At 45.0% G+C, this 27802-nt stretch overlaps 1 protein-coding gene and 1 long non-coding RNA gene across 6 annotated transcripts in view; one reads left to right on the top strand and one right to left on the bottom strand.

Moving 5' to 3' along the window:
• Positions 1 to 27802, top strand: part of LOC142840721 (small integral membrane protein 10-like protein 2A) — a 228756-nt gene that overhangs the window by 36509 nt on the left and 164445 nt on the right. The gene's annotated exons all lie outside the window — the stretch shown is intronic.
• Positions 9714 to 23800, bottom strand: LOC142841075 (uncharacterized). 5 transcript variants are annotated; one of them, XR_012909013.1, is made up of 5 exons: positions 23489 to 23786; positions 16861 to 17116; positions 16153 to 16259; positions 15289 to 15365; positions 13269 to 14619 (listed from the first exon to the last, which is right to left on the bottom strand). It is a non-coding gene; the product is annotated as an uncharacterized LOC142841075 (long non-coding RNA). The 5 variants fall into 5 exon arrangements; XR_012909010.1 differs by having other exon boundaries at positions 13269 to 15365; positions 23489 to 23778; XR_012909012.1 differs by having other exon boundaries at positions 13269 to 15365; positions 16966 to 17116; positions 23489 to 23778.

Genomic DNA, 27802 nt, shown 5'->3' with positions numbered 1-27802 from the left:
GGTATAGCAGAGATACCCAGGCTGTGTAGCAGGCCCCTATGGAGGGCATAGCAGAGATACCCAGGCTGTGTAGCAGGGCCCACTAGATCCTGTAGCATGCCCCTATATAGGGTATAGCAGAGATACCCAGGCTGTGTAGCAGACCCTACAGGACGCTGTAGCAGGCCCCTATGGAGAGCATAGCAGAGATACCCAGGCTGTGTAGCAGGCCCCACAGGATGCTGTAGAAGGCCCCTATGGAGGTCATAGCAGAGATACCCAGGCTGTGTAGCAGGCCCCACAGGATGCTGTAGCAGGCCTCTGTGGAGGGCATAGCAGAGATACCCAGGCTGTGTAGCAGGCCCCACAAGATCCTATAGCAGGCCCCTATGGAGGGCATAGCAGAGATACCCAGGCTGTGTAGCAGGGCCCACTAGATCCTGTAGCATGCCCCTATATAGGGTATAGCAGAGATACCCAGGCTGTGTAGCAGGTTCCACAAGATCCTATAGCAGGCCCCACAGGATGCTGTAGCAGGCCCCTATGGAGGGCATAGCAGAGATACCCAGGCTGTGTAGCAGGGCCCACTAGATCCTGTAGCAGGCCCCTATATAGGGTATAGCAGAGATACCCAGGCTGTGTAGCAGACCCTACAGGACGCTGTAGCAGGCCCCATAAGACACTGGAGCGGGTCCCTCGGAACCCTTAGCAGGCCCACAGAACTGTGTAGCAGGCCCCACGGGACGCTGTTGCAGGCCCCATAGAAGCGTTTGAAGGCTCCAAGCACCTGGCAAGCACTCACAGCATAGACAAGGAGAGGAATAGATAGAGCACATGGAGGGAGGAGTAGCTGATGAGGAATAGATAGAGCACATGGAGGGAGGAGTAGCTGATGAGGAATAGATAGAGCACATGGAGGGAGGAGTAGCTGATGAGGAATCGATAGAGCACATGGAGGGAGGAGTAGCTGATGAGGAATAGATAGAGCACATGGAGGGAGGAGTAGCTGATGAGGAATAGATAGAGCACATGGAGGGAGGAGTAGCTGATGAGGAATCGATAGAGCACATGGAGGGAGGAGTAGCTGATGAGGAATAGATAGAGCACATGGAGGGAGGAGTAGCTGATGAGGAATAGATAGAGCACATGGAGGGAGGAGTAGCTGATGAGGAATAGATAGAGCACATGGAGGGAGGAGTAGCTGATGAGGAATAGATAGAGCACATGGAGGGAGGAGTAGCTGATGAGGAATAGATAGAGCACATGGAGGGAGGAGTAGCTGATGAGGAATAGATAGAGCACATGGAGGGAGGAGTAGCTGATGAGGAATCGATAGAGCACATGGAGGGAGGAGTAGCTGATGAGGAATAGATAGAGCACATGGAGGGAGGAGTAGCTGATGAGGCCGACTCTAGGATTTGGGATCAAATTTGGTGGCTGGCAGGAGCCAGCACAAACAAATGATCCCTATGTACCTTAGGAGAGTCAGATCAGAAGCTTGGCTCAAAGAGGCTGGGTTCCTTTGAGGGAAACGCTTTTAGGCCAATCACGTGGCTTCACCACCAGATTGAAAAAGAAAAGAAATAAAAGGAGGACATGCACTGCTCCTAGGTTTTAGTGGAAGGGAAAGTTTATTGTCGAGAAGATCCAGAGCACAGCAGAGGCATCTGTGGGCATCCCGAGTGGACAGGACCAGCACAGAGCCCAGCCCTGTGAGGACAGAGAGGAGTGCAGAGCCAGGAGACCAAGAGGCCAAATGGGGAAAAAACAAAAGTCTGACGTGGCCAAAATGGCTGTGTTATACGGGGAAGAGCACCCCAGAGAAGGGCAGCCAGCTCAGTCCCTGGTCTAAAGGTTAGGCTATGGGGCTGGATATGCCAGCCATGAGGACCTGTAAGAGGTAGGTGAGGACTGAGGTATGATGGCCTTTTCCTCCCTCCTAGGCCTTCTAACCTTATTTTGTTTACTGCTTTATTTTCTACCTCCCTGTTGCCTTCCCTTACAAACCTTCACGGCAAGCAAGCACTTTTGTCAATCCCGCAGAAACATTTCCAGCATTTTCCCATGACTTTTCTGGTTTGCTATTATATTTTTACAGCTGCCACTTCCAATTGTTAAAGATCCATGAATTTGGCGTTGTTACCATGAATTGGTGGTGACCAGTATCAAATTTCTTTTCATATATATATATATATATATATATATATATATATATATATATATAGACAAATTGTACGAACAAGTACACTCTTTTTCTATTTACCATGGAAGATTACATGATTGATATTTGAAACCAGAGTTGTGAAATTAAACAGACTTTGATTTGAGTATATTACTATTTATTCAGTGTTTGGCTGTGCTGTGACAAGTGTGTATTGGTATGTGTAAGTGCAGTGTGTAGTGTGTAACTGTGTGTGTCTGTGTTTTGGGGAGCCTGCACACACATGTTTGTACCTCTCATCTCTTGAGAGGCAGACAAGTTGTTCCTTTCCTTGTGGCAGTCCTTCCTGCTGGGCCCTCTGTCTTTCCAAGAGAGAAGATAACAGGTCAGCACCACTGACTCTTTACCTGGCTTTCAGTGACAAGATTCAGGTCGTCCTGATGACACAGCAAGCCCCTAACCAACAGGACTATCTCCCCACACCAGACCGTGTTCTCTATTATTGTGAGCTTGTAGTGCTACCGTGTGCCTCTAGATTTCTGCATCTCTCTTTCATATTTGATAAAGTACATGACACCTTCCAGTGGCAAACTGGGCTGGCCTCAGAAAACCAGGAGTGGTATATTCTGTTTGATTCTATGCTCTGGGACAGGCATAGGTGTTCAGTACTTAAAGATATCAACCCAAGAAGAGAAAAAGGGGCTAGAATAGAGTACCTCAGTGGTCAACCAGCTCCTAGGGTCAGAATTTTGGAGCTGCTATACCCACCCCTTGTATCTCTGCTTCGGCTTTTTTTTTTTTTTGCTTCGGCTTTAAAAATAACATATCACAGAGCCCACTGAGGCACAAGCAAGCTTAAATTGTTATTACCTGAGATTTAGGGAGAATGATGGATCATCCTGGGCCATCCCAGGCTACATTATGAAATCTACTGCAAAGGAAACACACCGTCCAGACTCCAGCTTTCTTTTTTTCGACCTTTGGATTTTTGAGAGAGGGTTTCTCTGTTTAGCCCTGACTGTCCTGTGACTTGCTCTGTAGAGTAGGCTGGCCTGGAACTCAGAGAAACATCTGTCTCTGCTTCCACAGGGGTAGAATTAAAGGCAAGTGCCACCACCACCTTAGTCAGGATGTAAATTCTCCATCTTCTTCCCTCTTTCCTTCTTCCCATTTCTCCCCCACCTTCAGTTTGTTGAAATAGGGTTTCTTTGTGTAGCACTGGCATTCCTGGAGCAGGCTGGTGGAACAAGCTGGCCTCAAACTCAGAGATCTGAATGACTCTGCCTACCAAGTGTTGGTTATTAATTCGTGTATCAACAGAGTCCAACCAGACTGTCTTCACGAATTAAAATTAAGTATTTTACTGAAGCACTGTCTGTTTAACCTAAACATGTCTTTACATAAGTTTACCTTAACCAGTGAAAAATGATGTGTTATCCCTATAGTGGATAGTTTATTGGGGAAGCCTCATAGATATCCTGGCTATGAATATCTTTCTACCTGTCACTTTTTTTCTGAGGTATATTAATAACGTAAGCACTTTGGGTTCTTGTTTTACATTGACAATCTCTTTGTATGTAATTCAAGCTGCCACTGAATTCAGTGTGGAACCCACATTGGACTCAAGCTTACCGTGGCTCCCCGCCTACCTCACAAGTGCGGGGATTATAGATGCGAGACCTGGCAGCCTGCTCATAAATTTTTAATAGTCTTAAGAGCTGAATTAGTGTCTTATTCAGCTTGGGCCGCCAGGGCATCTGAAAAATAATCTTCAGAGTGTTGGCCACTATCAGCATCTTTAGAATGTGTTGCACTCCCTTCTTGCCTTGCAGACGTCAGGCCAAGCTGGTGTGTCTTCACATACTTAGGAGAAGTTCCCCTAGTTCCCTTAGGATAAAGGCAGGAAATTGACTCATCCTGAGTTTGCCAACCCTGGACCTCATCTGACTGTCTCCCACTTAACACATCTCTGGGCACTGCCACATTATCAAGCTGATATGAAACCAGACAAGCAGGAATACAGAGGGGAGTGTTGCTTGAAGGACAGAGGGGTGAAGGTTGCCAGGCAGATTATGGGATGCACTCAAGATGACTATGCCATGTAAAGTTTTTGTGCCAACCGAGTGAGGTGCACAACACACATTTCGCACTTGCATTTATATGGTCACTGTGGCACCAGGTAAGGAGGAAACATGTAGAGAAAGAGGAATATTTCTTGAGTCACCTGGCTCTATGGGACAGTAGCTGCTGGGTTACACTGGCAACCCTGCAAGTGCTCAGTTTCCTTTCATAAGCAAAATTACCATATTCATTATGTTGAGATATTCCTGTCATATCTCTAAGCCTAGCGGTCTCTGCATTTGTTCGGCTATTCTTCCCTTCTCTTTCCTTAAGTATTCAAAACCCAATTCTGCTTTTCACATTTCTTTGGGTTTGTTCCAAGGCCCTATTTTAATTGCTTCACAAGGTGGGTCGTAAGGAAATCATGTCATTTAACATGTTACTTTCTGTAAAAAACAAAAAGCAAGACACTTGTAAATAAGTGTTTATTATGTGCTTTGCCTGACAACTGGCTTCATGTATGATGCATATTGTCAAACTTCCTCCTCTTCTCTCCAATTTTGGGAAATCATGTTCCTTTCTCTTATCTTTGGAAACTGCCTCGTATCGTATAGTACTGGTAAGCTTCTTCCCCCTCGTCTTTGTTCACGCGAATGATCATCTCTTGGTTTCTTATGCAGCAGATTTAGAGATTCCCTGACATCTAACTCGCCTGATATCGATTGCCCTCTATGCCACCACTTCGATCTCTGAAAGGGAGGCCCTGTAGTCTGCTCTCTAATGTTTCAGGGACTACTGTCAGTGCTGAAAAGCATCCATATCTGCAGACTGAGAAAGAGAGTTCTTCACACAGAGACCAGAAACAGGGAAATGTGTGCACTGAACAGCTAGCTCCCAAGCAATGTTCACATCCTAGGGTCTGGGAAGAAAAACACAGCATCTGGCTAGGAAAGGGCTGTGAATATGTGCAGGACAATCCTTAATTGCTCTCCTACTCTCCAGTGATATGGAACTGCACCATTACCAAAAGATGCCAGGAATCCAGTACCTTCCCAGACTGTCTGACTCTTCCTCATTAGTACCTAGGTAAGCCAAGTTTCTGTCTCTGTGCTTTAGGCCCCTACTGTTCCCAACCTTAAGAACTACGCCACAAGCAGTCCCCTGAGGCTGCCCAGAGACCTGCCTGCGCACTGGTGACAACCAAGTTTTGTTTTGTTTTTTTTCCAGCTCCAGCCTCTCACGCTCTGCATTCAGGCGGGGCCCCGCCCACTGCCACCCTCCGACAGGGCCCGCCTCCGCACGCACGCACTTCCGGTGACGCCTGGGCACTGACAACCTGTGAGCTCAGCAGCCCCTGCAAAGCCCAGCGGACCCCGCCGAGAGCCCAGCGACTCTGCATAGGGTCCGGCCACCCCGCGACGAGCACAGCGGAGCAGGGGCAGCGCCATGGACCGGGTGAAGTTGATGATGGCCTTGTTAGCCTGGCCCGAACTGTCTCCCGATCGTCCCAGGAACCCCCTGCCGTTTCCCGAGCTCTTTGATGGCGACACCGAACGCCTCCCGGATTTCATCGTGCAGACGGGCGCCTACATGTTGGTGGACGAAAAGATCTTCGACTGCGACGAACACAAGGTGACATTCCTCATCACCCGCCTCAAGGGCCCGGCCCTGGAGTGGGTGATCCCTTACATCGAGCAGGACAGCCCCCTGCTCTGGGATTACAGCGACTTCCTGGCCGAGATGAAGCGGGTGTTTGGTTGGGAGGAGGAGGACTTTGATGTCTACAGCTCGGAGGACGAGGACGAGGAGGAGGAGGAGGACGACGAGAACGAGGACGAGGACGAGGACAATCACGAGAACGAGGAAGAGGACAGAAACGAGGACGAGAACGAGGACGAGGACAAGAAGGAGGACGAGAACGAGGACGAGGACAAGAAGGAGGATGAGAACGATGACGAGGACAAGAAGGAGGACGAGAACGAGGACAAGAACGAGGACGAGGACAAGAACGAGGACGAGGACAACTGATGGGTGCTCCGGGAGGGTGAGCCAGGGTCGCCTGGCTGGGGGCGGCCTCCCATCGCGCCCCCTCCTGCCTGTGCGTCCCGAGATCTCGCATGCGCGCCCCTGTCCCCTCCTGAGTCCTCCCTGCCTTTGTTCCAAGAATAGCTCTCTAGGCTCCTGCTGCTGCCCCTGTCGGGCCTGGCTCTGGAGAGCATGATGCCTCCCAGGGCTGACAGCCCAGCCCCTCCCAGGCACGTTTGGACACTGTCCTGGGCTCCAGCTGCAAGATGGACTCCTGTCACATAATGGACAGATCACCCGCCGCCGGACGCTGTCCACTGCCTCCTGCCTGGTGGACAGCCTGCACCCATCTGCCCACGAGGCCAGCCCGGCCGCTGCCCCTTCACGTCCCTGCCCCCACCATCTGTGGAAGGACCACTGCCCTTAACTGATCTGGACTCATCTCACTGGGAGGTACCTGAGCTTCCCACAGCCCTGGACATTAATTCACCTTGAGCGGGACCCATTCTCCCCCTGCTCCCAGAGACCTCTTGTCTCTCCTTTTGTCACGTGGACCAGTTCGTTTTCCCGAGAATCAATCCAGTTTTCTTTCTGAATTCGCAGCTGTCTCTCTGGAGTGTGTGCCTTTGTTCAGCACAATAATCCCTGTGCTCTTTCCAGCTCCTCTGTTCTACTTGTACAAAAGCCTCTTCCTTGCTTTCAATAAACGTCAGATGCTGTTTCAAAAGAAAGCGAGTCTTCCTTGGTATAGCATCTAAAGGTCCCCACCCCCACCCTCCCAGCCCTGCAGATGTGCGCACACGTGATCCCTTTCTTGTTCAAGAGGTGTGCAAGGCCTGCTGCTGATTCTTCCCAAATACTGCAGAGGTTCGATTCTGGGGGTAGCCAGGCAGTGGGACCCTTCCTGACAGCCCAGTGTGCAGTCCCCCATGGTGGACATTTACATTCTTCCGCAGCTGAGCCTAATCTAGTTTTCCCCATGGCAGGGTACAATGTCATAAAGGTGCCTTTTGATGAAATGGTTCCGTAGGACCCACAGAGAATAATAGCTAATTTCTAAATGAAGAAACCAAAAAAAGAGCAAGATCTTGAAATTCTTTAACCCGTCATTCAGGGATCCAACAGAATTGGACTGGTGCTTCAGTGAAACCCTGGTCGTGTATGCTATCTCCTTCCACAGGCAGTGAAGAACTGCGTTCCTACGTGTGCTTGCTCATTTGGGTCCAGGTCTTACTGATGACGTCTGTGGTAATACAAGGCCCATTCCTCTGGTGGGGAGGGGAAAGTACTGTTAATGTTTCTTTGCTAATTCCTTTTATGTGTCATGTTAAAATGTGTCTACTACCTCTCATATTACTAGGAATATATCCCAATATTAAGTATCCTAGTAAAACAAGATAATCATTAAGTCAATTTTCAGTATATAAGCACACTGCAAGCTGGGCAATGAAGGTGCTTCCTTTTTATCTTGGTCCTCGGGAAGCAGAAGGAGACAGATCTCTGTGAGTTCAGGCCAGCATGGCATACAAACAGTTTCCAGGACAGCCAGAGCGTTTACACAGAAAACAGATTTAGAAACCCTGCCTGTCTGGAAAAAACAAAAGAGCCAAACAAACCAACCCAAAACACGGTGCTTCTTTCTAACATGCTTGGTGATTTCCTGAGCATACACCAAGGAGCAGTCTGATAGGTTTGAACCTATCTTCATTTGAGCAGGTAAACGGTTTCTGTTCTCCCATGCCATAGTCCACATGGCTGTGCAGGAGTCTTTTTAGGTTATGTCATACGTTTTCTCAGAAACTGTAGCTCTGGTATCTTGTAATTTGAAATTTCCACAGACAGAGGTATTATTCAACTCAAAGGGAGATTTCAATTTGAAATGGGGACTATGATATGCAAGGTTTGTAAAGTGGTTAAAAGTAGGCTTGTAGATACACCACACTATAATTCTGAGGGTCTGGGTTAATCCCCAGTACCATTAGAAAATCAAAAGGGAATTCAGTTTGTGGGCTAATTAAAGGTGCCTGCATTCATCCTTGTTGAAGAGGTGTGGAGGTTGTTTGTGTGAAACAGCTTTAGTTAGATACTCCTGAGACAATCTGACGAATGTCCGGAAGCATTTTACAGAATCTGGCATGTTTCCTGAGCTCTACCTGTCTCGTGAGGTGAGCAGGCTTCCTGTCAATCCTTGGGGTAATAGTAGTTGCCTCCTGTGCTCTTCCCCAGCAGTGCTCTGCAGTGTCCTCTCTTCTCCGGAATGGTGGTGACAGAGAATTTTTCTAGTCTACACGTGTCCTCTTACCCAAATTCTTCTTTCCTTCTGCAGGTATCTTGCAGAGGGTCACGGTACAGGTAGAGGTAAACATGATTACGTAAATGTGGAGAAAAAGAAAGGTATCTGTTTAGAAGGTTGATGTGTGTTTTGCTTGCATGTATGTCTGTGCACCATGTGCTTGTAATGCCCACAAGGGAGAGAGGATGGTACCTGACACCCTGGATGGAGGTGGAGTTCCAGCCCCTGTATGCCACCATGTGGGTGCTGAGAAAGGAACCTGGTTCCTCTGGACAAGCACTCGGAGCTCTTCCCTGCAGGGCAGTGTCAGACCCTTTTCTGTTAGGAAGGAGTTCCTCTGCTCTGCTTCACAGCCTCATGCTTACATTCTTTTCTCTCTGTTTTGAGATTTTATGTAGTTTTGTTTAATGTGTATTAGTGTTTTGAGGAATGATAAGGACATAAGAAACAATCCAAACATTGTGAGACAATTCTTTCTGTACCCGAGTACCATCGCAGAGCCTGACAATGCTGACTTTGCCTTTGGTGAGGAGAGACTCCTGCCTTGTGGTAAAGAGTGTGCTTGAGGAAAGGATGGCTGGTGTGAGCTCCTAGTCCTGGCCTAAAACTGACCCTGTTCTGCACACTTTGTCCCCTGCCGCTGAGTGCACGTCCCCCACTCTTCTTCAAGTCCTCCTGCTCTCCACCCTCTTTCTTGGCCCCACAGTGACCTATCCCACTCTGCTCAAAGGTCACTGCAATGCAGCAGCTCACTGCCCCAGTACCTTCCGTAATCACACCCCTGCCCTCTGGAGCTCAAACCCCAGCCCAGCCTGGAACCTGTTAGCCTCAGCCTGTTGTGATTGTTTCTGTCTTTCAAGCAGGTTTCCCTGTGGTTAAAAAGAATACAGGCAGGGTCACAGCAGCTGGTGAATAGTAACAGAGGACTGGGCCTGTGAGATGACTCCATGGATAATGACACTTGCCACCAAGTGTCACAACCTGAGGGTGAGCACCAGATATCATGTGGTGGAAGGACAGTGCTGACTCCCACCAGTTGTCCTGGGAAATCCACGTGTTCTGTGGCATGCGCACATATCCTCTCTGTCTCTCTCTCTGTTTCTCTCTCTCTCTCACACACACACAAACACACACAAATATAAGAAGACAAATATAATGAAGCACAAATTGTGTATGAAAATAACATTATATACTTTTGAATATGCGTTAAAATATTCCTTTATGCATTTGCTTCTTTTTATTTGCTTGTAGCCTGCACACTCCTCATGTGCAGGACAGAGGACATCTTGGAGCAGTCAGTTCTCTCCTTCCACCATGTGTGTTCCAGGGGTTGAAATCACGTTGTCAGGCTGGGCAGGGACCTTTATGTGCTGAACCACTGCACCAGCCCTAAAGGAACATTCTTAAGACAGACTCCCGAGACTGATGTCTACAGTAAAGAGCATGTAGTCGCTTGCCTGTTGTGACCTGTCAGGACCTCTGCCCGGAAAGACTGTGTTCCAAACTGCTTTCCCATAAGCAGTGTGTGGAAATACATATTTATATCTGCTTTTAAGATTCTGATTTTCACTCTGAAAGTTCTGATTTGGGCTTTTAGAGACAGGCTCTTACCCTTGAGTGGCCTGATGCTGTTGTGTAAGTCCAGGCTGGCCTCACACTTCTAGCAACCGACTGGCCTCAGTCTCACAAGTGCTGGGAGTATATGCGTGTTCTATCAGACTTGCTTTAATTTCAACGAACATAAAGTATCCCTAACAAGTCTTTTTCTAGGAATAAAGTGTCTCTCTTGTGTGGGGCACGATTTTTGGTGTACCTTTTCTGTCTCCAAATGGATAAGACTTGCAGAAGTTTGCCATTTCTACTTGCCTCTCCCTGTCTGCTGCACCAATTGGAACATTTATAGTTCTATTCTTACCCTATTCTGGCCCCCCAAATCACGGGAATGGAGCACATATGAAAACAGCACAGGACCCTAGCTCTGGTGGCACACTCCTATAATCCCAGCACTTTGGAGCCTGAAGCAAGAGAGTTGCCGGTTTGAGGACCAACCTGGCTTCCATATTATGGATGTCATTTCAAGAATGGTCCACATGGGTTGAGAAAAGGTACACCAAAAACCGTGCCCCACACAAGAGAGACACTGTATTCCTAGAAAAAGACTTGTTAGGGATACTTTACGTTCGTTGAAATTTGCTGTGTGAAAGTCCCTGCTGTGCCAACATGAGGACCTGACTTTGTTTCCCCAGAGACAATGTCAAAGTCAGACATTTCGCACAAGTGCCTGTAATTCTAGCATTCCTATAGGAAAGGAGAGGTAGAAACTGGTCAATATCCTGGAGCCACAAAAGGGTTTGCTTAGTGTGCAGTGTGGAAAAGCTTCAAAGAGAGCCTGTCTTGTCACCTCAGGTCACCATCTGTCTTCCTCTATTGATGGTGGGAGCGGTGGGCTGCGGCCCGGCCTCCACATGGCTAGCTTAGCCCCAGAATAATTACATGGAAACTGTATTCTTTTAAACACTGCTTGGCCCATTAGTTTCAGTCTCTTATTGGCTAGCTCTCACTTCTTGATTAACCCATTTCTAATGAGTGTAGCACCACGAGGTGGTGTCTTACCGGGAATATTCTTAACCTGTGTCTATCTCAGAGAGGAGAGCTATGGCGACTGCCTCACTTCCCTTCTTCCCAGCATTCTGTTCTGTCTACTCCGCCTATCTAATTTTCTGTCCTATCAGGGCCAATGCAATTTCTTTATTAACCAATGAAAGTAACACATAGACCCTCCTCCATCATTCCACATAAGCACTGTTGTACAAACAAGCTTGTGTGCACACACACGGATATAATTCTCTCTCTCTCTCTCTCTCTCTCTCTCTCTCTCTCTCTCTCTCTCACACACACACACACACACACACACACACACACACACACACACACACACACGTCATGATCCAGCTGCCCTCACTCCCCCTGACTGACAGCAGAACTTCCTTGTGGTCTGTAATTGACAAGGATGTTTGTGTTCTTTCTGGCCACAGAAGGAGAAGAGGTATAAAAGGTTGCTGGGCAAAATAAAGGTTGCTGTTCTTCCACCTGAAAAGAAGCCTCCATGTGTCAATCCCGGCACCCCCGCCAGTCTTGGTATCCAGGCTCCTCTGGCTGTAGCACACACACACAGTGAGAGATCACCAGTAATGTGGCCCCAGTTAGCACTTAGGAGGTGGATACATGAGGATGAAGATTTCAAAGGACTGTGGGCATAGTGTCGTAGGCCTTTAATCCCAGCACTAGGGAAGAAGAGGCAGGCAGATCTCTGCATTTGGGGCCAGCCTGGTCTGTGTAGTATGGGTCTCTTGTTCCTTTGTTATCTGTTCCATTTATTGCCTTTTGGCCTGAATAGCCCAGTGTTTTGTTAATTGGCTGGTTTTTTTGTCAAGTAGGGTTTTGTCAGCTAATGTTTGTGGGGGTTTGGGTACCTAGATCCAATATACTGTCAGGTTCTTCTGACTAATGTAGACTTTACTTGTGCCTATAGGGTCTGTTCTTCCAACTCCATCTCCTGCTCCCTCCCCCTTCCTCCCACTCCATCCCATCCCCATCCAGTCGTCAGAGAATGTAAGGCTTTCCAAGAGGAGTCAACAAAGTCTAGCACATTGCTCTGAGGCAGGACCCAGCACCTCCACCCCCTACTATAGCTAGACTGAGAAAGATATCCCTCCAGAGAGAATGGGTTCCAAAAAGCCGGAACAAGCAGTAGGGACAAATCTTGGTGCCACTGTCAGTGGCTGGTATATGAGGTTTTTTTATGTGTTGTTTTTATTGGTTAATGAATAAAGAAACTGCTTTGGACCTGATAGGGCAGAACTTAGGTAGGTGGAGAAGACAGAACTGAATGCTGGGAAGAAGGCAGAGTCAGAGAGATGCAATGGATCTTCTGCCTGAGATGGATGCTGGTTAGAATCTTGCCGGTAAGCCACAGTCATGTGGCAATACACAGGTTAATAAAAATGGGTTAAATTAAGATGTAAAAATTCACCAATAATAAACTAGAGCTAATGAGACAGGCAGTGATTTAATTAATACAGTTTCTGTGTAGTTATTTCGGGGGCTAAGTTAGCTGGGCAGCAGGGATAAACAAGGGGCCCCGCTCCTTGTAACAAATGGCCTCGCAGTCTGTCCCAGACAAACAACTGTCACCCACATTTGGAGGGCCTAGTTTACTCCTGTGCTGGTTCCCTCGCTGTCTGACTGGACTCAATGGGCTCCCATTAGCTCAGATAAGCTGTTTCAGTGGGTGAACCCATCATGGTCTTGACCTCTTTGTTCATACTCTCACTCCTCCTTCTCTTCAAATGGACTTTGGGAGTTCAGTCCAATGTTCTGCTTTGGTTCTCTGCATCTGCTTCTATAAGTTGCTGGATATTCATCAGTCTGACTACAGGGCAAGACCAGTCCAGGCACCCTCTCCACTATTGCTTAGGGTCTTAGCTGGGGTCATTGTTGTGAATTCCTGGGAATTTCTCTAGTGCCAGGTTTCTTGCTAGCCCCATAATGGCCCCCCCAATCAAGGTATCTCTTTCCTTGTTCTCCCTCTCTGTCCTTCCCCCCACCTCTACCATCCAGTTCCCTCAAGTTCTCCTCCTCCCGCCCCTTCTCTCCTCCTCCTCCCTTTCCACCTTCCCTTCTCCCCCCACCCCCACGCTCCCAATTTTCTCAGGAGACCTTGTCTATTTCCCTTTCCCAGGAGGAATCTATGTATGTTTCTTTTAGGGTTCTCCTTGTATTTAGCCTCTCTGCACTGTGGACTATAGGCTCGTTATCCTTTGTTTTACAGCGAGTATTCACCTATTGAGTGGGTACATACCTGTAGCGCCTGCGCTATGGGACAGTTTGCGAGTTGGGCATAGGGCTGGAGATTAAAGAACACAAGAAATGTGGGTCATTTGTGAAGAGAGAATGCAGAATGCCATTTATTCAAGCTTAGAGAAAGCCTTATATACCTAACTGCTGCACAGTGGAAACCTCCAGGCAGGTGGGAAATTACCAGACTCAAAACTGAGCAAATAACTCCTCTGTAGCTAACTACCAGTGTGGACAGACAGGAACAAACAAGATGTTTTGCCAGAAACTGCAAGCTACTCTCAATATGAACCGTGGGAGGAGGGGTAGAGCTGTGGGCCCTACAGGTCCCCCTTTATTATAAAATTACATAACTAGGCCTGTCTTAGGTGCAGTGGACATCAGGCAACACCCCTTGCCTGTCATAGGAAAGTATCCAGGTCAAAACATATTTCCTGTCTTTAGGTTGGGGCAGCCCCCCAAAACCTTTCCCATCATTGGCTCACTAGTCACCCATCACCACGTTCAGCCAGATTTGCACTGAAAGATCCTCCGGAGCAATAGCTAAGAGGACTTGCCGAGTGGTGAAATTGACCTGAACTTGCCTCTGGCTCTGGCTCTATAAAAACAGGAAGATGATAAAGGCTCCAGCACACATAAGCATTCCTAAGGAAGCTGTGCCTGTCTAATCCTTAATGGGTCTGCCCACAAGTTGGAGCCCCTTAAGTAAGGTCTCAGCACTGGTGAGGGGAACTCTGGTATTATTAACTAGAATAATCTCCTGAGCCAATTTGTGCATAAGATTAAGAAATTGTGCACTCCAGGGTCCGCAAATAGCAGCATTAAGCATTTTCACTGTATCCGTTAAGTTTGTAACCTTAGCAATGGTAACACATATGTAATGAAATGAAGGGGAACAGGATAGCATATGAGCTTCCCTGAGTAAGTCTATTTCTTCTTGAACCACAACCAGTTGCAAATTTAACTGCACTATTCCTTTGTGAATATAGCTATTACTATCATTTTGAGTGGCCAAGGTATTTGTGACCTGCCCCAATAAGGTATCCACCATGCTAACAGTAGCAACTGACTGACAACTCCAGCAGCCGTCGCTGCCATGGAAGCCACAGCCAAAATATATTCTTGCTCGATGCAGGATGAGTTGATCATCATGGGATGTGTTTACAGGTAGAGGAACAATCCTTGGCACTCGGACCACCACAGCCAGCTACTCAGAACCCCAGTAACTCTTCAGTTGACCAACCTGCTCAGAACAGTTTAAAACTCCAGAAATATCAGCAGGATGATCAGCAACAGTAAAAAAAAAACAAACAGGGGGGGAGGGGTGACACAAACTTCTGCCTGGAAAGTACAATTTTTATCTTTTCCATTTTGATGAATCCTCAGAGTGCAAAATCAAGATAAGCTTGAGGCCCCCAATCTTCAAAAGCAGACAGCACAGCATGTTGCATGGGGTTACAGTAATGAAAATGCCTGCTGTCCTGGGATTGATTTTTGGCTGGTGGCTTGAGATCCTACCACCATAGATCTGTCTGGGACAAATTAAGAGTCCAGGGGGAAGTGGTAATGCACTCAGCCCATAGGATGGAAAGACTTCAATCATAACTTAAGGGCCCAGGCCAGCAACCACTGACTGGAGCCGCTGGGTGAATTCTGCTAATAAAGTATACCTTGAGACCTGCCACTGAGGCATTGTTGATCACAAGGCAACCACTTGCAGCAATTAGGAACTCATGAGGTTCCTAATTTTCTCAAATCACAGGACTTCAGCTAAATTCTAAATCCTCATGATATTATTTTGGGTTGTATCCAAAGGCACTGCAGGTTTACCTGTGCCAAAATTGGTAGATAAGAAATAGGGCCACACAGAGCTATCCAATCCCACCAGCATCAAAAACAGAGGATTCTTTACCTGTGCCCATCTGATCTCTTGGCTCTGCAAAGCTGCATCCAATCACTGGGTGTAAGGTTGACTTCCACAAAGGATTTCTTTAAAGCCACAGTAAAGGAGGCATGAGTGCCACAGGCCATAACTTCTTTTAATTATTTAATGTCTTTAAAGGCCAAAGTATTATGCTGCCTGATTTGCTGTCCTTGCAGACCAATAACCTCCACAACAAAATAAATTTGCCTCTCTTTACTTAGATTATTTAGTCTATCCTGGATTTCTCGAATTTCTGCCTCTATGTCAATAGGGGCAGAGGCAGCAGCAGAAGAATTTGAAGTAGCAAGTAATGAATTCTGCCACGGGGGTCTTATGGACACATCTCTGTTTGCTTCCTTCCTTTTCTCTCTTCCAACTTTTTTAACAGTACAATCTCCCTTTCTAAAGTCTCTTCTTCCTCTTCTATATCCCTTTTAGTACTTTTAACTTCCCCCTCCTCAAAGCTCTTAATAGACTTCACAGATCCTTCATCCTGAATCTCCTCAAAGGTTTTGGTCAAATTCTCTAATTGTTCTGTCACTTTTACATTATCACTGAGAAGAGCATCTTTGACTAAACACCATAACAAAAACGTTGTTTGGGAAATTCTTCTGGTCCTCGCTCTTTTAAAGCTTTATGAAGGTCAGCTTTTACCTGCTTCCAATCAAGAATATTAAACCCCCCTGCTTATGGAAACCAGGGACTAAATTCTAAAACTGTCTTAATGAACTCTTGTGCTGTCTTGGTTTTAATAGACCTTGTTTCATGAAAAGAACTATCAACTGGTCAGTCAATACTTAAACAGAATTACTAGCACCCATCTTCAATTCACCCTCACCATCAATATCTTACCTGCTGGCCAGCCTTCTGAGGGCGATCTCTCAGGAGTCCCTGATCTCGCTGGTGGCCTGCAACTGTAGTGTCTGTGCAACAGGACAGTTTGGGAGTCAGGAAAGGGACTGGAGATTAAAGAACACAAGAGACGTGGGTCATTCGTGAAGAGAGGATGCAGAATGACATTTATTCAAGCTTAGAGAAAGCCTTATATACCTAACTGCTGCACAGTGGCCATCCCAATGGCAGGTGGCAAATTACCAGGCTCAAGACAGAGAAAACAACTCCCCTGTACCTAACCACCAGGGTGGGCAGAGCGAGCACAGGAACAAACAAGATGTTTTGCCAGAAACTTCAAGCTATCCTTGATATGAACCCTGGGAGGAGGGGTAGACTTGAGGGCCCTATACATACCATGTTCATCTTTCTGGGTCTGGGTTACCTCACTCAGGACGGTTTTTTTTCTAGTTCCATCTATTTGCATGAAAATTTCAAGATGACATTGTATTTACCATTGAGTAGTACTCCATTATGTAAATGTACCACATTTTCTTTACTCATTCTTCAGTTGAGGGGCATTTAAGTTGTCTCCAGGTTCTGGCTATTACAAATAATGCTGCTATGAACATAGTTGAACAGATGCCCTTGTAGTATGATTGAGCATCTTTTGGGACACTCTGAAAGCAGTGCTAAAAGGAAAGTTCATAGCACTAACTGCCTACGTACAGAAAGTGGAGAAATAGAGTGTAGGTGAGGGTTCAGAGACATCGCCGCCAAGCTGGGAACCAGGGAGATGGCCGAGACGGACCCCAAGACCATGCAGGACATCACCTTGGTGCTGGAGACGCTCCTGCGGCAGATGCAAGACAAGTTTCAGGTCATGTCCGACCAGATCATTGGAAGGATCGATGACATGAGCAGTCGCATTGACAACGTGGAGAAAAATATCTCTGACCTCATGTCCCAGGCTGGAGTGGAAGAACTGGAAGGCAAAAATAAAAACAAAGAAAACAATACAAAAAATCAATGAAAAAAAGAGCTGGTTCTTTGAGAAAATCAACAAGATAAACAAACCCTTATCCAAACTAACCAAAAGGTAGAGAGAGAACATCCAAATTAACAAAATCAGAAATGAAAACAACAGACACTGAGGAAATTCAGAGAATCATTAGGTCATACTACAAAAACCTGTACTTCATAAAACTAGAAAATATAGAAGAAATGGACAATTTTCTGGATAGGTACCATATACCAAAATAAAATCAAAATCAGATGAAGAATTTAAATAGACCTATAACCTACAAAAGAAATAGAAGCTGTCATCAAAAGCATCCCAACCAAAAGAAGCCCAAGAACCAATAGTTTTAGCACAGATTCTAACAGAACTTCAAAGAAGTGCTAATACCTATACTCCTCAAATTGTTCCACATAATAGAAACAAAAGGAACATTGCCAAACTCTTTCTATGAGACTACAGTTACCCTGATTCCGAAACCACATAAAGACTCAACCAAGAATAAGAATTACACACCAATCTCCCTCATGAACATTGATGCAAAAATACTGGCAAATCGAATCCAAGGAGATAACAAAACAATCATCCACATGATCAAGTCGGCTGCAGGGATGGTTCAACATACAAAAAAAATCTATCAATGTAATCCACTATATAAATAAACTGAAAGAAAAAAACATATGATTGTCTCATTAAATGCTGAAAAAGTATTTGACAAAATCCAATACCCCTTCATGACAAAGGTCTTGGAGAAATCAGGGATACAAGGAACATATCTAAACATAATAAAAGTTGACAGCCAACATAAAATTAAATGGAGAGAAACTCAGGAACTCACTAAAATCAGGAACAAGACAAAGCTGTCCGCTCTCTACATATCTATTCAACATTGTTCTTGATATTCTAGCTAGAACAATAAGAAAACAAAAGGAGATTAAGGGGATACAAATTGGAAAGGAAGAAGTCAAACTTTTGCCATTCACAGATGATATGATAGCATACATAAACCACCCCAAAAATTCTACCAGGAAACTCCTACAGCTGATAAACACCTTCTGTAATGTAGCAGAATACAAGACTAACTCAGAATTTAATATTTTTATTGTTCCAACAGGTGTTAGCTTTACATTATCAAGGCTCAAAGTTTAGGGTTGATTCATCAGCATATTGGAGCTAGTTTGGGGTTGGATCATTAATATACTAGAGGTTCATTAACACATCTAACATGTAGATTTGGATCAACTCAGAGCAGTCCTGTGGCTGGTTCATTCAGTCTTGCAAGCATTACAGAATGGACTCTGACTAGCTCCAGTGGGCAAGCAAGGCTCTGGCAGGCCTTGCCCTTCTCTCCCATTCCCTCTGCTTTGCTAAAAACCATTAGATTATATTCCTAAATCTAGCCACCAAGGTCTACTCCCTTATTTGGCCACTTCCTCCTCCTGTGGCTAACTTCCAAGGTCCAGCTATCAAAGTATTGAATTCCTGTGGGACAATATTATATAGGCCACATACTTCTGCATTGTATCAGCAGTGAGGCTCTCAAGCCACAATAGCAACTGAGGTGCTGAAAGCATCTTCAGACTGGCTGTCTCCTAAGCTCAGGATATGCTGATGTTGTGCTGCTCCTTTGTAATTATGGAGATCGCCTGGGAAAAGGTGTTAATTCCAAGCTAGTGACAGAGCTGCAGACATGACTTTAGTTCTGCTACCCCAGAAACAGAATGCTAATGAACTCACCCCCTCAGTTTACCTTGAGAGATAAAAGATGTTTGGAAACTAAATACAGGTGATCTTCAGGATTCGAATGAACCCTGAGACTTCCTTCCGATATTGCTGTGTGAACTGTGTCTCAATTATTCCCATGCCTCCATGCCTGTCCAGAGGGATAGTTTATGTTGGAGTTGGACCCCAACATAATGGCACCTACAAGGTGGGGCTGACTGCTGAACCCTGAGAAATGCTGGAGAAGTGACCAGAAGTATAGAGGAGAATGTGAGGAACCCAGGAGAGAAAATTTCACCACAGGTGGATACCTGAGTATAAGCATGAGCGCTCAGAAATAAAAAATAGAATTAAAAGAAGTATAATAAGGTGGGACAGTAATATCGGGGGTAAAATTTGTAAATATAGAAATATGGGCTGGCACCAGACCCCGACAAAGTCCAGCAACCAAAAGCCCCCTTCGGCTCACCTAATTAAAATGCCTGATTAAAATTAAACATCTCTTCCTAACACTGGGTTTCTCCTTTTCCCTCTATGTTGGTTTTTGGTTTTCGAGACAGGGTTTCTCTGTATAACCTTTGCTGTCCTGAAGCTATCTCTGTAGCCTCAAACTCAGAGATCCTCCTGCCTCTGCCTCCTGTGCTGGGAGTAAAGGTGTGTGCTACCACCGCCTGGCACCCCCTTTACTTTTTTGAACTGCTATTTATGTGCCATGCTCATGTGTGTCTCCTCTCTATCCATAGATAGTTCTTTATCCAGTCCAGTTGTCACACAACCCCCAGCCCTGCCCTCTCCCTTGTTCTCCTTCCCCTCTCCTTCATCCTCTATCTCCTGTCTTTGTCTCTTATTCTCTGCCTTCTATCCCTCTGCGACAAATAAATCTCCTTTGTGCTGAGAACTTGGTCTTGGGGTATATTGAGACAACTTTAGTGTTACATACAATTATATTATTCCAAGCCACATAAAATGGTTTTCATGTTACATAAAATGATTTCACTTATGTTCCTAACAGCTATACATCATTTTACATTATTTTAGTTTTAAAATTACATTTATTTATTTAGAATATGAGGCAAGACCTGTACATGGAGGTCAAAACACAACTTTTAAGTTCTCTCCTTCCACCATGTGGGTGGCAGGGATTGCATTCAGATTGTCAGACTTGGAGACAAGCACCTTTCCCCACTGAGCCATCTCACTGACCTGTAAATTATAATTTTTTTAAACAAATTTGACCTATATATAGGTCCCATCATAGTTAGTGTTTTAATATCGAAATCAGTGGTTCTCAACCTTGTTATTGCTGAGATCCTTTAATACAGTTCCTCATGTTGTGTTGACCCCCAACCATAAAATTATTTTCGTTTCTACTTCATAACTGTAATTTTTATTAGTTATAACTTGTAAATATTTGATATGTAAGATATCAGATATGTAACCCCTGTGAAAAGATCGCTAAAGGGGTCATGACCCAAAGGTTGAGAAACACTGATCTAAATGAACTATTCTTTTTTCAATACTGAGGATCAGTCCTGAGCTGTGTACATATGGTAGACAATGCTTTACCATTAAGCTATACCACTATTCCTGTATGGACAAGACTTGAAGAAAAAAAAAGTAACTTCTTAAATTGGCCATCCTGGGTGACATTCTTCTTTATCTTATATTGGTTTATATTTTCAAATATCTGCTTTATTTTACTTACATATGTGTGTGTGTCTTACAAAGACTAGAGATCCACATGGATCCTCCTCCAGAACTCTTCACCTTATTTTTTTGAGACAAAGTCTGTCATGAACTTGAAACTCACCAATTCAGCCAGACTGTTTGGCCTGCAACTCTAAGGATCCTCCTGTCTCTGTTTCCCTAGTGCTAAGATTATGGGTACATGGTGCCACACCTAGCTTTTGATGTGGGTGTAGGCAGAGTTTCTCTGTGTCTTGGCAGTGGCTCCCAAATAATCATCCAGAGACTTACTATTAATTATAAATGCTTGAGCTACAGTTCAGACTTGTTACTAGCTAACTCTTCTTACATTTTAAGTTAACCCATATTTCTTATCTACCCTCTGTCACATGACTGTACCTTCTTTCAACACAGCATGTTCATCTTGCTTCTCTTTGCATCTCCCGAGACTTCCCAGACTCTGCCCTTCATCTTCACAGGACTCTCTCTGCCCGAAAATCCTGCCTAGCGATTGGCCAATCAGCTTTTTACTTAAAATGAGAGCGACATATTTTCACAGCATACAGAAGGATTATTCCACAGCATGTGGATGCTGGTGATCTGAACTCAGCTCCTCATGTTTGAGCAAGAAGCACTTTAGAGCCTGAAACATCTCCTCCAGCTCCTATTTTTTAACACTTCTCCAATGACCCCCACATCACACTTCTAATCATGTACCGGTGAGGCCCAAGTCATGTCTCCACTGATAGATAAGCAGAAAGAATGCCTTCCCTTCCCAGTGAGGGAGCCTATGAATTCCAATGTCTCTGTGAGAAAGGAAAGAATGTTCAGGCCTTCCACTCACTTGGTGGGGGGGCGGTTTCTATGGTAGACAAATACTTAATACAACTGAAAATCAGACAATAGTTGCCCATGGAAGGCCAACGAGGACTTTCTCATCATGATAGGTAAGGACAGAAGAAGAGACAAGATTATGACTGTGACAAAAGCCTGGAAGCTTAAAACAAAGGCCAAGTGGATCAGGGGAGGACAAGTTCAAGATCAGACCTGAATGTGTTTACTCCAAATTTGTAGCCCTATCAGCTTCTCTGTCTTTGCTTAGGGTGACCAAATCTAAATTGTTATAGGAAGACTTCTCCTCAAAGACGATTAGAACCTCAGCCCTCCAGAAGAGACCAGGTTTCAGCTCCCCATGTATCCCTCTACTTTGCAGAGGGCCTTTTTCTCTGTGCCTTGAGGTTATAGTATTCTCACCCCTAATAAAAGCTTTCTTTAATGACTGTGTCTCCTGTGTTTGGGATTTCTCCTACTGCTACCTGTTGTGCTTCAGAATATCCCTGTCTTTTCATTCTTTAATTGGTAGAGTAGATGAACTCAGTCAAGACCCTAAGAGCAGTGGTTCTCAACCTTCCTAATGCTGTGACCCTTTAATACAGTTCCTCACGTTGTGCTGACCTCCAACCATGAAATTATTTTGTTACTACTTTAGAACTGTAACTTTGCTACTATTATGAGTCATAATGTAAATATCTGTGTTTTGGGATGATCTTAAGTGACCCCTGTGGAAAGATGGTTTGATCTCCAAGGGGATCAAGCAGAGACTAGCCTAGAGGCTAATACTGCAACCCCTATGTGGTGCAGGAGAATTATCTGTATTCTGTCAATCATGTATTTTAATAACATGCTGATTGACCAGGCAGGAAGCAGATGTGGGTCAACCAGACAGGAAGTAGAGGCGGGGAGATGAGAACAGGAGAATGTGGGAAAGGAGGAAGCCCATTCCTCCCACTCCTGCCCAGACCACCTAAGAAGCAGCATGTAACCTACCCAGCTGAAAAAGGTACTGAGCCACATGGCTAACAGATCAGAATAATGAGTTAATATAAGTGATAAGAGCTAATAAGAAGCCTGAGCTAATCAGCCAATCAGTTTTATAACTTTTAGGGATCTCTGTATGATTTTCTTTGGGGCTTGCTGGCTGTGGGGTACTGGATGGGACAGAAACCCCAATAAGCCGGCCCTTATTGTTACACCTATGTCTGGTAACAGCAGCTGTGCAGACTTACATCTTGTCTGTCATGTTGTTTGTCTCTTATACTTTAATGAAATTGTCCTTGAGCTTTAAAAAATTATTGTGACTTTAGATTGATCCAGCTATCTAATTCTATCACCAAGGCAAACAGCTTCCTAGGAATCGGACTGGCCCTTTGATTTGTTCAGTTACAACTATCTAAAAGCCATCAAATAAGAAAACACTTCATTTTCTAAGTCAGTTAACTTGAACAGGATTGTACTCTGCAAATACATGAAGGTTTCTGAATTAACAAGGATTCACATTCTTACTTCAAATCATGTAGCTCGGGCTTTTTTTTTTTTTTTTTTTTGCAAATCATAGGACACATAATTAAAGGATAGCAAAGCTTACCTATTGAACAAAAACAAAAAAAAAGAGGATGTGGTACAAACTAATTATCCCACTTTTTCTGGGAAAATAATTCAAACATGAAAGTGAGGCAAAAGTTGATTTCATGGTCATTTAATAACTAGGCAGAACCTACTAACAATCTCACCTAAGACTTATTTGAGCCTATCAAGACATTTAATTTTAATCAAAAATTGGTCAGTGGAACTTTTCTCTTAGCAGTACTACTATAAATTTAAGACATTAACTTGTAGCAAGCATACTGACTTATATCTTTTATCCCAGCACTTGGGAGACAGAAGCAGATCGATCTTAGTGAGTTCATGGCCAGCCTGGTCTACAAAGTGAGTTCCAGGACAGTCAGGGTCACAACAGAAAAACCTTGCCTCGAAAAACAAAGAAACAAACAAACAAAAAATTTAACTTATGTTAGGCCTGGAAGAATGTTACAACAGAAAAACCCTGCCTCAAAAAACAAACAAACAAACAAACAAACAAATTTAACTTACATAGGGCTGGAAGAATAGTCCTGTAATCTCACTGAATCAGGAGGATGAGGAAAGAGGATCACAAGTAGAACAGAGGAGCTGGAAAGAGCACAGGGGTTATTGTGTTGAACAAAGGCACACACTCCAGAGAAACAGCTGCGAATTCATCAACTTCACCCGATCCATGGCGCTGCCCCTGCTCCGCTGTGCTCGTCGCGGGGTGGCCAGACCCTATGCAGAGTCGCTGGGCTCTCGGCGGGGTCCGCTGGGCTTTGCAGGGGCTGCTGAGCTCACAGGTTGTCAGTGCCAAGGCGTCACCGGAAGTGCGTGCGTGCGGAGGCGGGCCTTGGACTCCCGAAAGGGATGGAATGTGTGGGCGGGACGTGGTTGACGGTAGAGCTAGTGTGATTTTATCTAACAGGGTTGTGTGGTAACTCAGGCGCCACCCCAGGAAGAAGGCCAACAGGGTTAGTGGAGCATGTTGAAGAGTTCCCACGGCTCTCAGCACAGGGCTGTGGGGAGAGTGTAGTAAGTAGCTCATTTCATCAAACCCAGTACTTCAGAGGTTGAGGGAGATTGCCAGGAGCTAAGGTCCTTCTGCCTAAGGAATAAGACCCTTATCTCAGAAAAGTAAAATTGCTGGGACTATACAAAGTGCTTGCCTGGCATCCTGGAGACACAGGATTCATTCTTTGGTACTTTGCTTTGTGGGTGTGTGTGGGAGATCACAGACTGACCTCAGTTACCCTAGGGAAATTGAGACCTTGGAAGTTTGTATTAAGGTCACAACAGGTTGTACTGTGTTGGAAAGCATGCATGTGGCCAAATGAGCTTTGTAGGTTCTCTCTTACAGAAAAATTAAGAGCCCTGAAAACAGAACAGCACCATTCCAGCCAGGTGATGGTGCACACCTTTAATCCCAGCACTGGGGAGATTCAAGACCAGTCTGGTCTACAGCCTGAGTTCCAGAGCAGCCAGAGCTGCACTGTGTATATGTGTGTGTGCATATATACATATATGTTATAAAATGTAATATAAATAAAATGTTTTACATATAAAATAAAACATAATATATGAAATATATGCCATATATGTTAAATAATTATATAGAGATATTAAAAAAGCAAATTCTAGGCTCGAATATAGTTCAGCTGGTAGTTTGCCTACATTGTATGCACAAGGTCCTGAGTTTGATCCCTAGCAGTATGTAAATTGGGCATTTGGAGAACCATTGGCAGTTCACGGCAAGCTTTGGTTACATAGTGAATTTGAGACTAGCCTGGGCCACATGCAACTCTGTCTCAGTCAATGAAAATGTATCTCTAGTAGCACAGTAGCTTAATATGCAAAGCCCTGGGTGGATCTTCAACCCTACAAACTAAAAACAAAAAAACTTCACATTTTAAAAACAAACTACAGTAAGTCAGGATGTATGGTGATGGAATTTTGAAGTGCAGGCAGGACTATGGCCTGTAACTTGCCAATAGAATGATGAAGGAGTGGTAAGATAGCCCATGCCCCACCCTTGACCCCCGTCTATATTATCTTGCAAGCAAACTGATACTTTCTCCTGCTGGCCACAAAGAACCAACTGTATTATTGGGAGCTCACTCTGCACAGAGCAGCATTTCATAGACTTTCAGGGCAACATGTATAAAAAATTAGGAGTTTTCTTGACATTTAATCCTCCTTGCTGTAACACCTTCTGGTGCAGTCCTCTCCGAGTATTCAGCTTCATATTGTTTCCAGATATTTAGTCGTTCCTTCTGATGCTGCCAAACTACCAGATCTCCAGTCAGGGAGCTAGTATTTCTCTTGGTAAGAGACACATGGAGAAGGAAAACATGTTCACACTATCTCATTCATCTGGCAGCCAAAGCTGAGTTTTCAAGAAGGCTCAAGATCAAGAATATGTATTGTAGGAGCTCCTTCTGCTCCTTCAGCCAATAGCCTTTAAGATATGAGCCCACTTGGACTTGGACGTAGTCCCTTACACCATAACCAGAGCTGTAAAGCATGTGCTCACTCTCTTTGCTTCTGGCTCTTGCTTCTGGCTGCTAGACTCTGTTCCTGTTCATGCAGAGGGCTGTGATCTATGACACTGATCTGTGAATCTCCCCTAAATAAATAACCCTTCATTGTATGTAATTCTGAACTAGTGTGGGATTACTTTGTATCTTCCGCCATCAGATATGTAGGGAGGGGTGTGTTAGGGAGGATCCTTAAGTTTGCAGAACTAGGACCTTCTACTTATACTCCACTAGCAGGTTTGACCCTAACTACACCCCTCCACGTTTCCTCGACTCCTGTTCAGCCCCCAGGCCTCCCCAGGGTGGTTTTTCTTGGGAAATCTCAGACATACTTGTGGTGAGGTTTCTGGGCTGATTTCTGCCTAATCCAGCAGAGCAAGCACGAAAACGATTGAGCACAGCTGTTCCATCGGCAGAACCCCACGCTCTTTCCTGAGCTGTTTAATGATGACACCTCCCAGAATTCATCGTGCACAGGATCTTCTACATGTTCATGGACAACAAGATCTTCATCATCAACAGCGATGGGCGCATGGTGACTTTTATCATCATCACCCATCTGAGGGGGCCTGCATTGCAGTGGGTGACCCCCTTCATCGAAAAGGACAGACCCTGCTCAGCGATTACAGGGGCTTCCTGACTGAGATGAAGTGGGTGTTTGGGTAGCAGGAGGACCAGTATTTCTAGGCTTCCAGCCCTTTGTACCTGGTGGAGGGGCTCCAGGATGATGGGCTGCACCAGTTGTCATAGGTGACCTTGCGTCATACCACCAATGCCACTGGAGTCACCAGGACCTCCTGTGAACCTGTCTCCTGCTTCCTTCCCACCTCTGTTCCAGGAATAGCTCTCCAGGCCCCTACTGCTGTGACCTCTGGGCCTGGATGTGGATGGAGCACACCACTTCTCCAGTGTTACCAGCCCAGCCATTCCTATGCACATTTATTTGGATTCTGTCCTGGACACCAGCAGCAAGCCAGCATTCCACTCCACACAGGGCAGACCACCCATTCCCTGCTGCTGCCCACTACCTCTTGCCACACCAATGACCTGCACAGATCTTCCAATGTACCTGCCCTGCCTCTGTGGCCTATACTACCATCCATGACTGACTACTGTTCTTAATGATATGAGCTCACCTCAGAGGTACTTGAGCTGGCCACAGCTCATGGCCATTGATCCAGACAGCTTTCCTCCTCTGATGGGGCCAGCCATCCTTTCATTGTTAGTGGGACCCATTTTCAGCACTCATAGAGACTTCCTGTTCACTTTCCCCAGAATCCAGTTTTCATGTGAATTTGCAGCTGGCTCTCTGATGTAATTTTTGTTCGACACAGTAACCCCTGTGCTTTTTCTAGATCTACACTACACTTACAAAAGCCTTTTCCATATTTTCAGTAAATGTCAAGCCCTATTACAAGTTCATTGTTGATGAACATGATGCCTGCTCTCCACAGTCCTTTAAATGGAGTCCTTTTCTCAGCAAAAAAAAAACAAACAAACAAACAAACTGTATGTCCTGTCATGTATTGACTCTTACTCTATCAAAGGGATGACTGAGTCTTGTGCTTGTCTTGGGGTGGAGATTTTACTGGCAAGCATGCTGTCCTTTATTATGGATTTTCTACAATCAATCATCTCACATTCTTAAGGAAATGAGTTTGATGTGATGTTAACATGCCTTAAGAGAGATGCTCTTGGAACTATTCTTGGAAATAGTTCATTTTTAAAAGCTACTTAAAAGCATGCATTTCCAAATATTTGTTGATGAACACCAAAGTTTTATTTCAACAGTTAACTAAGGAACAGAGTTTTGCAGATATGTTTGAGAAAACCATCAAAATGTAATATGAAATGGTGAGTATAGAAGTGCTTATTAAAGTGCATAGAGAGTGGACGACCTATGGAAAACCTTCTTTCCCTCAAGGGTATAACAAAAGTCATTATTTCTTACTATTTCTCTAGTGGTTAATGTTTTAAGTATACAATGCTGCAAAGTATCTACTTGTTAACAGTTGTTTGCCAAATTTTAGTACTCTAACAGAGTTCCATTGTATACATGTATAAGACAGGGGAAGACAGCTCTCAGATGCAGTCTGATTCTGAGATTCCTGGAGGCAGGATTGTCATTTTAAACTGAGGTCAAGATAAAATCCAGTGGCTGGCTGTTTTGCTTTTTGGATCTTCAGGTTGACCCCCCAATTTCTGATCTTAAGCTTTTATTAATCTTGCTTCATTTGGCATCCAACACTTTGGAGTACAAGTTCACAAAAATGCCATTTGCCTGAGACTTTTTAGCAATCAGCCC

This window comes from Microtus pennsylvanicus, chromosome X (assembly GCF_037038515.1).
Source record: "Microtus pennsylvanicus isolate mMicPen1 chromosome X, mMicPen1.hap1, whole genome shotgun sequence".
NCBI lineage: Eukaryota > Metazoa > Chordata > Mammalia > Rodentia > Cricetidae > Microtus > Microtus pennsylvanicus.
This window is presented reverse-complemented; position numbering and strand designations above follow the sequence as displayed.